This window comes from Staurois parvus, unplaced genomic scaffold (assembly GCF_062004578.1).
Source record: "Staurois parvus isolate SC_StPar_1 unplaced genomic scaffold, SC_StPar_1.0 ptg000022l, whole genome shotgun sequence".
Taxonomy (NCBI): domain Eukaryota; kingdom Metazoa; phylum Chordata; class Amphibia; order Anura; family Ranidae; genus Staurois; species Staurois parvus.
This window is the reverse complement of record NW_028317818.1, coordinates 5,439,014-5,451,819: the sequence shown is the minus strand read 5'-3', so window position 1 is coordinate 5,451,819 and position 12,806 is coordinate 5,439,014.

Below are 12,806 nucleotides of genomic sequence, written 5' to 3'. Positions count from 1 at the left end.
GCACTGATAGGCAGCACTAATGAGGTGGCACGGATAGGCGGCACTGATAGACAGCACTAATGAGGTGTCACGGATAGGCGGCACTAATATGCAGCACTGATAGGCGGCACTGATAGGTGACACTGATGATGGCTACTGATAGACGGCACTGACTGGCATCACTGCTGGGCACTGACTGGTGGCACTGACTGGCACAACCACTGGGCACTGACTGGTGGCACTGACTGGCAGCACTGCTGGGCTGCACTGGTGGGTGGCACTGGTGGGCAGCACTGGTGGGTGGGCACAGGTGGGTGGCACTGGTGGGCACAGGTGGGTGGGCACAAGTGGATGGCACTGCTGGGCACAGGTAGGTGGCACTTCTGAGCACAGGTGTGTGACACTGCAGAGTGGCACAGGTGGGTGCACTGCTGGGCACAGGTGGGTGATCTGCTGGGCACAGGTGGGCGGAGCTAGTGGGCGCACTGCTGGGCACAGGTGGGCGGAACTTGCGGGTGGCACTGCTGGGCACCGATCATCAGGGCACTGATCATCAGTGCCCTGATGATCGGTGCTGATCCTCGCTCTGACAACTGCCGGTTCTTGGCAGTACTTTCCTCACAATCTGACAGCGTGAGGAAAGTGCAGCCGAGAACCGGCACTTGCATTTCCCTGTGATCAGCGTGTCATTGGACACCGCTGATCACGTGGTAAAAGGCCGCTGTGATTGGCCTTTTACCACATCACATGATCAGCTGTGTCCGTAGGACACAGCGATCACGGAGATCGCCGGGTGCGCTCCCCCTGACGTCATATGACGTCCACCCAGAACTGGCCGGCCGCAGTGCAGCCGTCATTCAGCTATCTGCGGTCGGCAACTAGTTAACAGGGCTTTCCTCAGCCAGCTGATTATCATACAGTAAACTCCCAGATCATTTCAAGCTCCTTGTTCTGGATTCTCAAGGACACGTGTAAATCTGTCAGGAATCTTGTACAGCAGATGCTCATTTCTGTTCAGCAGGTGCTCATTCATATGCGCATGTGCAGAATCGTGCACATGGAAGCATAACAAGATGAGAAAGGACTAGAATGTGCACATGGGCGAGCATTGGTGCATACAGTTGTGTTCAAAATAATAGTAGTGTGTTGAAAAAGGTGAATAAAGCTCAAAATCCTTCTAATAGCTTTTATTTCCATACACACCAATGCATTGGGAACACTACACATTCTATTCCAAATCAAAACATGAAGAAAAATATATCAAATTTGTGTTGTTCCTCTAAAAAAATTGAAGAAAAGTGAATATTAGACTGTTCAAAAAAATAGCAGTGTTTGTATTCTTCTTTACAAACTCAAACATTCACTATATAAACTGAAAAATGTTTGAAGATTTTACTTTCCTTTGAATCACTTAATTAATATTTAGTTGTATAAGCACTGTTTCTGAGAACTGCTGTACATCTGTGTTGCATGGAGTCAACCAACTTGTGGCACCTATGAACAGGTATCCCAGCCCAGGATGATTGGACTACATTCCACAGTTCTTCTCTATTTCTTGGTTTTGCCTCAGAAACTGCATTTTTGATGTCACCCCACAAGTTTTCTATTGGATTAAGATCCGGGGATTGGGCTGGCCACTCCATAACCTCAATCTTGTTGGTCTGGAACCAAGATATTGCACGTTTACTGGTGTGTTTGGGGTTGTTGTCTTGTTGGAACATCCATTTCAAGGGCATTTCCTCTTCAGCATAAGGCAGCATGACCTCTTCAAGTATTCTGATGTATTCAAACTGATCCCTGGTATGCGATAAATAGGCCTAACACCGTAGTATGAGAAACATCCCCATATCATGATGCTTGCGCAACAATGCTTCATTGTCTTCACAGTGTACTGTGGCTTGAATTCAGTGTTTGGGGGTCGTCTGACAAACTGTCTTCGGCCACTAGACCCAAAAAGAACAATCTTACTTTCATCAGTCCACAAAATGTTGCACCATTTCTCTTTAGGCCAGTCAATGTGCTCTTTGGCAAATTGTAACCTCTTCAGCACATGTCTTTTTTTCAACAGTGGGACTTTGTGGGGGCTTCTTGCAGATAGCTTGGCTTCACATAGGCATCTTCTAATTGTAACAGTACTCACAGGTAACTTTAGACCTTCTTTGATCTTCCTGGAGCTGATTGTTGGCTGAGTCCTTGCCATTTTGGCTATTCTTCTATCCATTCTAATGGTAGTTTTTCGCTTTCTTCCACATCTTTCAGGTTTTGGTTGCCATTTTAAAGCATTTGCAATTATTGTAGCTGAGCAGCCTATCATTTTCTGCACTTCTTTATATGTTTTCCCCTCTCCAATCAACTTTTTAATCAAGGTACGCTGTTCTTCTGAACAATGTCTGGAACGACCCATTTTCCTCATAATTTCAGAGAGAAATGCACTGTAACCAGCATGTACAACATTTGCTGCTTTTCTTCCTTAAATAATAGCAATAATTGCCACCTGTTTTTCAAAGAATGAATGACCTCACTAATAGAACTCCACACTGCTATTATTTTGAACATGCCCCTTTCAATTAGTGATTCAATTACACAGAATCAGCAGCCTTTTCTGCAATCCTTCCCCAAAACTCAAATCCTACCCCAAATTTCCAAAATAAATCCAAAGAAATGTCCACAATGCAAAGTCCAATAAATGTCCCCACTATTCAATCTTCCAAATGTGATAAGTATCCAATTCACCACTTCAATTCAAGATATCTCAAAAAAATTGAAACTGAATATAGTGCCATATCTTTCAAATAATATAATAATTTGTGATATCATGCAAAAACACTCGTGACAAAAAAAAAATAAATATATTATATATTTGTAAAATAAAACAAAAATTATAATATACATGTCATGACTGTTGGGTCTGTTGGATTTCTATTACTCTACTACTCCTGCTAGTAAATTATTTGCCATGTAGAAATATCATTTATACCAAAAACAGTGATTGATCAGGTTAGTGATGTCTGACTGCTATTATTTTGAACACAACTGTATGTGCGAGCACGTGTACATACACATAGGCGTGCACATGCATTCACAGATTGTGCAGCCTATTTAAACTGAGCGTCTGCCTGGCTTCAGTGCTAGATTGTCTTCAGCTCTAATTCATGGTTCTTGAAAGTCTGCTAACCTTGTTCCTGACCCGGCTTTGTCTGACATCTCTCTTGAATCACCTCTACCTGTTATGTCTGCTGCTTGCTTGTTTTATCGACCTCAGCTTAGATTCCTGACTACATCTCTGACTCCTGAATTGGTACCTCACTGCCAGCACATTACCAGTTCTGCTTGTTTCTGACCTTGAACTTGATCCTGACCATGCACCGGTCTGCCTGGCTGCTGAACAAGGCTTGTGACCAACCTCCATAGTACCACTAGAAGGAATGCTGTGCTACTAAGCTTCAGTCCACTACAACAGCTTTCTGGCACCAGTGCCCTTCCACTGCCCTAGCAGTCCCTGTGTCCACTACCAGGGGTGCTTGGACAGGAATTGCACAAGAGGCCGCCCTCATCATCTTGGGTTCCACAGTCATGTACGCAACACAATCCCTTCTGAGCAAAAGCTTGCCATTTGTTCTGGAAATTTTATAAATAGGCAACCCCTATTCTCATACTGATTAGTGGTGTCAAATTAATAATAACTACTGCCGTAGAGAACAGACACTAAAAGATACACGCATCATCTTTCCAAATAACTGTGCTGTTTATTCGGTGCAATTGAATGTCTTTTATAGACATGCTTATGTAGGTATCACATTAAAATTACAATTGTACAGTTATGGTACTAAAGGGCATTACATAGGCTGATTTCTAAACAGAATTCAAAAGAATGCAAACATGTAATGAAAACATTATTAGTGCCACATGCACAATGAGCACAGTGTGTAATACATAGGCAAAGCATACAAAATAGAATGCAGTTATATACAGAATGTACAATTTCTTTTATGATTTCTTTTATGATTGTTTTAAAAAAATTTTATGATGTCTAGACATGTGTGATTCATTTAATTGCAAATTGAAATTCAATGAAATTTTCGATATTCATAGATTTGGAACTATCTGAATTTCTGAATCACAATAGTAATGAATTTCAACAAGTCCAAAATAAATTATAACGAAAATTAATTTAAAAATGAATTCAACTTTGAAATGGAAACATATTGCAATAAATACAGTAATGTATATAATTGAAATAAGATGATAATTCTTACTTAGGCTGCTTTATAGAATAGAATAGAAAATAATAGAATAGAATACATTAGAAAATTAAGGAATAGAATAAAACAGCATAAAAACTAAACTAATATAATATAAAAGAATAGAAGAGAAGAGAAAAAATAGAATAGAACTAATATAGCCATCTTCCAAAATTTGAATTTCAAAACAATTTGAGAATAACAAATACATGGAACAAATTACAAAAACAAATCATTCTAATATAATGAATATGATGAAACAAAATTATTAACTGCGCATCTCTTTTGGTGACATGTGAACAACCCCAGGATGAGACGAACAAATCTAGACAAGTATGGGGAGGTGAATAAGCTACATGTGCAAATAAATACATTGGAGACACTGACCATGAGGAAACCTGGCCTCAACATCCTGAAGGGGCTGGGCTTCACCCAGAGCAACCCTGGCATCCTCATATGAATCTATGTGAAAAGAAAAAAAAAGGCTAAACAAGTGAAACATGACTTGATAGAAGTAACTGGGTGTTAAACAGTCATGCAGTACAGGCAAATCGTTGTTAGCCCTCTCCATAGCTCAGATAGCAAAGTCCTATTTCTGTTTGTGTAACTAAGCTAGATGACAAGACCCAGAAGGGATATATAAAGAATTATATACAGTATTGTAGTTGTTGAAAAACATGCATCCTACACTACAGCAAACTACTCAGTCCCTGCCATGCATAGATACACTTTGAGAGTTCATTAACCGCTTCCCGACTGCCCTATAGCAGAATTACTGCTACAGGGTGGCAGGGCTGTGCAAAATCACGTATATATACGCCATTGGTGGTTACAGCTGTCAATCACCGGGTCCCGGCCGGAGATTCCTCACTAGCACCTGGAGATCGTTGAGGAACACTGAGAGGGAAGAGGTCTGTATGTAAACAATACAGATCTTTCCCATGTCAACACCAGCATGCTGCTTTGATTGCTCTGTATAGCAAAGCAATACAAAGCAGAATGCTTACATAGTAAAACACACACAGCACACATAGTAAAACAGCACACAGTTAACCCTTTGATCACCCCAGATGTTAACCCCTTCCTGCCCAGTGTCATTAGTACAGTGTCAGTGTTTTTTATTAGCACTGATCACTGTATTAGTGTCACTGGGGATGTCAGTGGCAATTAGTCAGTTCCCACCCAGTGTCAGAATGCCTGCTGCAGTCCCGCTATAAGTCACTGATTACCGCCATTACTAGTATAAAAAAAATAAAAATCCAGTATCTATACTGCCATTTGTAGACACTATAACTTTCACGTAAACCAATTAATTTACACGTATTGGGATTTTTTTCTAGCAAAGACAAAAATATATATTTTTTTTTCCAAAATTGTCGGTCTTTTTTTGGTTATAGCGCAAAAAATAAAAACCACAGAGGCGATAAAATACCACTGAAAGAAAGCTCCATTTGTGGGAAAAAAAGGAGATACATTTAATTTGGGTGCAGCATTGCATGACCGCGCAATTGTCAGTTAAAACAATGCAGTGCCGTATCGCAAAAAATGGCCTGGTCAGGAAGGAGGGTTAAATCCTCTGAAGGGCAAGTGTATAGAGATTTTTCACATCACCTTAGGACCTCCACAAATGTCATAGCTGACATGGCATGTAACAGTCTTTCTTTGTGGTGGTGGTGTAACAGCCGTATACTAGTGAGATGTTTGGTCTTGAAAAGGGAATTGGGTCACACGCATAAATTTAGCTAAGCCCCTACTTCAGTAGGCTCATCAACACTAATAGACATAGTCTTTCTAGGGCCCAGAGACTGGTGACATTAATCAGCCAAATGCAAAGTCCAGAGGTCTGCAATGGATGTGAGGCTTCCAAAGGACCTTTCATTGGGTACTGTTGTCTGCCAGTGTAGTTGCAGAAAAGCTCAGAAGAGCCCTCACACTAAACCACAAACGCTCCCTTGAGTGTAAACACAGACACATTGCAAGGGAGGAGTTTTACACGTCTCTGCATTTGAAGAGATGACACAACTATGTGGTATTAAGTCCAACACATACACATACATACACACACACACACATACACACACTCTCCCACTCCCACACACACCCTATGCTAACAAAATATATAAGGTTCCAACAATCACAACAATGGGACTTGTCTTGCAAAACGTGCCCCTGTGGATCAGGGGCCTCAATAGCATATTCCGTCTTTGAAGACCATCCTCTTTCGATGAATTTGTGTGGCTCTGCATGGCCTTTCATATTGCCAGAAATGAGTACAAACCCAAGCTAAAAACATTTTTTATTCAAATCCCAGGGCTTAAAATGGTTGTAAACCCTTACATAAACAAAGTGAAGTAACTGGCCTCAGGTGATACACAGAGATAAAATAAAAATCCTACAAAAGTTGTAGCTGTCTATTTTCAGTCTTTTCTTCTTTTAATCAATTCAAAGTCCACATTTTATAAAGTTTGTCTGAGAGTTCAGAAAAAAGGAGGCAGAGATTTGAAGTTACACTGCGCAGAGCTCATTGAGGAGAGCTCTGAGAGCTGATTGGAGGGAAGAAACACAACCCCCTCCCTACAGCTCACAGGAACAAAGCTGAGGCTGTCACTTGGCTGGAGGTCCCTCCCCTGTCGCCTTTTTTCTCTTGGTGTCAAGAAAACTCATCAGAAGTAATTCATGCTGATAAAAGAGGAACAAAGCAGCAGACAGAAATGACACTTAGTGCTCCTAACTGACACAAGTACACACTATAGAGGGATATGCTTTTTTTCATATTTCATATCTGAGATTTACAACCACTTTAAAAAGTAACTGCACTTTTGTTGAGAAACAAAATTCCCCTCTGGGTGATCTATGTACATTGTAAGGATTTGCAGATTCCTACCTTGTCTTACTCTAAAGAAATAGATGTTTGTTTGTTTGTCTGTGTCTATGTGCAGAGTGAATCTGTATGGGAGTAGTTTTATAGTTATCAATCAGCTGCTGCACCTGCAGGGCACTAATGAAGAACATTGCAGGGTCTGCATCCCTTTAGATGTAATTTCCCATAGGGCCTATTTCACCAAAAATGACATTTTTGTTGCAGGGGATGCTAAAAATCTGACTTGTATTTTAGTGCAGACTAAGTGCAGACACAAGCCGGAAATGACATTTTCAGGGGGGTGTTCTATACACCATCTGTATACAGAATGCCTCCGGGGTAGCCATATTGCATTTTACAGAAAATGACAGCACTGCAGACTGAAAAGGAAAGGTAATTTTTTAATATTCAATCACAATGTGACTTGATTCGCAATTGTAAACACTATATTATTTTTTTATTTGCTAATTAATTTTCCCTTTAAGCATTTACTAGCAATACACACAATTTTTTACACTAGCATGAAATCTATCTAATGCTGTAAGCACAATGATTAGGTGATAGTAACTCAACAGAATTAATGATAGGGTATGACCCTAGTGAGTATTTTGTTAAAAACTAAATCTGAAAAAAAAAAATACAGCATGTAGACATCGGTATCTATAACCTCAAATTAGTAGAGGGTACCCTCGTGATAGTGTTAGGGGGTAGGTCGGGGCGGACTGACAACTCATGGGGCCCCTGGGCAAAAGGGGATCATGGGGCCCCTGTGTCCTTGCCCAAAATCAAAAAAGCCTATGAAAAAGGTACCAGGGGCATCTCATGGGGCCCCCTACTGACCCCGGGCCCTCGGGCAGTGCCCGAGTTTCCAAATGGTCAGTCCGCCCCTGGGGAAGGTTAACAGCCACTGTCACTTTACCTTCCTTTCTTGGAATATTGCCTGAAGGTCCAGGTCTTTACCATTGTAAAGAAAGAAGATGACAACTCTAAAGACTTTACACACAGATATGAAGCCATGCTGAGACTAGCCCCCCTAACCCACTGCTGTTCTATCTTATTCTAACTCAACTGTCACCATTGTTCTTGTTAAAGCTTTTCCAAAAGCAGAAGGTTTAGGGCCTTCATGCATTTTCTGCAGTAAGGTAGAAAAAAATCTGTGCTTCCCCCCAGACCCACTAATTACTCACCAGTGTCTGAGCTGGATCCAGAGATGTGAGCCAAAGCAGTAACTTATAGCTCTACAGAAAAAAAAACTATTTAGACATATGCAGATAGAAGAAGTAAACAGGCCACACCTATTACAGAGGCACAACTAGACATGTGCAATTTTTTTTATTACAGATCAAAATTCAGACAAAATTTTAATTATTGTTTTGGATCTATCCGAATTTCTGAATTACAAATGTAACGAATTTCAACAAATCAAAATAAATTATAACAAAACTATTTATCTGAATTTGAATTGAAAAATGTATTTGAATTTGAAAATGAATTTGATTTCTAATTTTAAAATAAATTTGAATTTGAAATGAAAACATATTGCCATAACTACAGCAGTTTTCTAGTAAGTTTTCTAGAATAGAAAATTAAAGAATAGAATAAAAGTGACTAGAATAGAATACACTAGCATAGAATAGAATAGAATAGGATAAAGCAGAATAGAATACAATAGAATACAAATAACACATAATAGAATATAATAAAGAAGAATAGACTAGAATACAATAGAATAAAATTGAATGGAATAGAATAGATAATAAAAGAATAGAATAGAGTAGAAAAGAATAGACCAGAATGAGTATAGCTGTCTTCCAAAATTAAAAATTTTGACATTTGAATTTTGAATTCAAATTTTGAATCAGTTTCAAATTAATGAATATATGAAACGAATCCGAATATATAGTATGAAAAAAATTCCAAAAATGAATCATTCTAACATAACAAAATATCAAAAATGAAATTATTAACTTAAGAAAGTAATCCAAAACAAAACAAAACAAATTTTTCCATCATGCCCATCTCTAATGATGCCACCCATGCTCCTCCCAAGGAGGATCCCTTTAACCTCCCTAGCGGTCTGATTATGTCCATATTTCTGTGCTCAAAGCGGTACATTTTTTTGCATGGAAATCTGTCCGAACAAGAGTCTAGTAAACATCCCGGGTATGATAAAATTTGAAACACAAAATCATAAATTATAATTTAATAAATAATCATAAAAAATAATAATATAATAATAATAAATTTGATTCAATAATATAATCAAACCAAAAACACTGAAATTTGAAATATAGCGCCAAGTTTGCACATCACTGAGCAAAGGCGCAAAATCGTTTTCAGTGTCCGATGACGAATCTCCCCACAAATCATTATCACTCAATTCTGCAAGTGGTTCTAATTTACTATCGCTGTTCTCTAGCTGGTCTAAAACCGCTTTTGACCTAAAGGGACGCTTTTTGGACGCCATGGACATTTCTCAGTTTCCAGGCAGAAAGAACAGTAAAAATGCAGGCAGGGCACAGGACAAAGCACTAGGGACAAAATGTATGTGAAATGGTTTGATACAGTAATGTTTTACTATGTGATTTTAGTGTATTTAGTGAATGTCACTTTTGGTCATTTTCAAATTTCCCGCCGTTCCGTCCCACATACGTCATGACGCTTGCAGGGGACGGAACCTAGATGACAGATGCCGGCATCCGCCGGATTACATTGCCGGGGACACCGCAGGAGGGACATCGCGGGAGCGCAGGACAAGGTAAGTGAAGAACAGATGCCGGAGCAACGCTCCATGGTAAGCCCGAGTGTAGCTCGGGGTTACCGCTTGTGGTACTGAAACTTTACCCCGAGCTACACTCGGGAATACCTCCAGGGAGGCTAAAACAACTGGGATGGGCTCTAATGGAAGATCAAACACACACCCCAGAGAACTCAACACAAATGAAATCTCAATGAATGAGCTCAAAAATAAAAAAAAGATTGTGCTCTCTGTGTAACTTAAAATTAACCGATATTTATTAAAAAATCACTCACAGAAAAACATATCAAGAATAGCTCATCTTAGATTAGTAACTCCAAAGCACATAAATACTCAAAATCTCACCAACTACTGCTGATTATAGATGTCTCTTCGCATACATAATTATTCAATATCATGTCCCGGAATCTCTACCATAACTAACTGCCAAAGAGAAATAAACATTGTTAAACCTATCAGTGCTAATACCAGTAAAATTCCCCTTTAAACATGTGGTTGAATGGTAATAGTATAATAACGTAGACTATTTAGGTTTATCAAGGGAAAATGTTATGTAAACAACTGAGGACAATTATCAATTGACCACACAAAGATTTCTACCTATTTCTTTAGAGTTTCAAATAATTGAGAAGAAATTGGCATATGAAGTATTTTGATAAATAGGAAGAGCATGCTAATCCATTTGTAAATTTTAAAACATTTGAAATTGCACTAAGGAATTCAAACATGGATAAAAAGAGAATCTCAATATTTGCTCTCAAAAGCTCCATACTAAAATAGATGATACTATTAAAAATCAAATAGCTTTTTTTTTTTTTAACTCTACCTAGCTTTAAAAAAGAACTTAAAGACTACAACTAAAAATTTTTACTAAGAAGGTAAAGATTATTTACAATGTCAGAATGTTTTTTGAACCTGGATGGGTGTAAGCCCACTACATTTAATTTGATGAATTTAAACAGGCAGAGGAATGACTGTCATAGATTCCCAGATTGATAATTCCTAAGACAATAACTCACTTTTTTCCACCAACATAGTACTGGACCAGAAGGATCACATGAACCCACAAACATAGAAATAAATGCACTGGTAAAGCTGATGGGTATAAGGTTTGAAACAGAACAGCTGTAAAATTTAAAACAATTATCATGATTTTGTCAATTTTTGGTTAATTGTCACACAGGGAAGAACAAGTCATTCAAATTTAAAGAGACAAACAATCTAAACACACAGTGGTAAATTGTGATGGGCACAATGTAGGTACCACAGCAAGTTTAACATCACTGGGAGTCACTACTAAACAATCTTCCCTTGCTTTTTTATGGCTCCACAATGGGCATGACCCTTGTCCTCATCAATATCCCCCATGCTGAGAGCATGTATTCTGGTACAGGATGGAAACCCTTGCTTGTTCCACCCAAATCTGCTCAGCCAAACGGCATGTGTGGATTGAGTGCCTGGCATGGACTTTAAGGGGGACCTCACATGCTTTTTTAACATGGAGATTCTCTTTAACCTCTTGCTGCTTACAGTACATTTACTCTGGCAGGTCAGCTCATACAGGCATCGTAACATACCTGTATGTTTCAGCTTTCTTCCAGGAGCCCGAGCTATCATTGGCTGCAGGACCAGTTTCTCAGCGGATCCCTGCCAATGATTTTTGCCCGAGACCCTACTGACCACCTGCAGCAAATGACAGATTGGCCTGTGCCTGTATTTTAAACCCAGGCAGTCAATCTAACTGTTCCTTCTCTTCCTGGACCCTTTTCATCCAGGAAGAGAAAAAAACACCACACACACACACCTCACATTTAAGCAGCACACTTTGCACCCACATACCTTATATAGGCAGATTTAACCCCCTGATTGCTGTCACTAACCTTTTATCAACCCTGTCACCCAGTCAGTGCCATTAGTAAAGAGTCAGTGTACAGTATGTTTCACTGATCACTGTATTACTGTTACTTGCGACATCAGATAGCGTCTTGCTCACGCTATAGGTCACTGATCACCGCCCTTACTAGTATAGTGTCTGTACGGATCAATATATTGTCATGAACAGAACTATACTAGTATCCCCCTTAGTATAGTGTCCCCAAAAATGCAGAGCAGAATCAGCCCCAACAAGTGCAGTGTCAGTAGATCACCTGTGATAAATTGTGCACAAAACCACAGCATTAGCAAAATCAGGCCTGATCTCTGCTAACACTAGCAGGTACATTTTATTTGTAGTGGTTCAAGCAGTCTCTGACAGCTAGGAGCTATTTTTCCTGTGAGTCAAACTAGGTGCTTGTAAATTTAGTGCCCAAACTGTCCAAATAAAGTTACATTAGTGAAAAAGCATACAGGATTCTGAATATGATGGATGAGAGCAAAGGTGGATGCCCTTCATGCCCTTCTGTCTGAATCAGGCTCAGAATACAAACATGTATAAAGCACCCCAACAGGGAGCTCAGATGATGGAGAAGAGGTCCCTGCTAAAGCCAGGCATACCTGACCCGAGGTAGCTTAAGTGCTAGGAACGCATGACCTGTCTCATTTACAGCAGGGTCCAAGTACAAGTGCCGCACTAACTTTTAGTGAGCCTGTATGGGCCTGTAGAGCCTAGAGTGTCCTTCCAGATGTGCTTGCAAATCCTGATTTGAAGCCCACAGATTCAGAAGCACCTATTACTACCATTCCAAGAATGCCCAACCCAGAATTCAGGTAGGAACAGCAAATTTAACAACTCTCCTTGATTTTTTCTAGCTGTTTTTCACAGAACTGTATCAATTTATTGTGAACTAAATCAATTTATATGCCGACCAGTAAATCGGTGCCAACCCAAATGCAACTCTTGCCAGACAATTTTCATGGAAACCTGTCAAGGTTTTAATTTTTAATTTAAACTTTTTGTGGACCTAACCTTTACCATGGGCATTACAAAAAGAATAAATTGTGATCATATCGGTGCAGAGACCAGATTCAT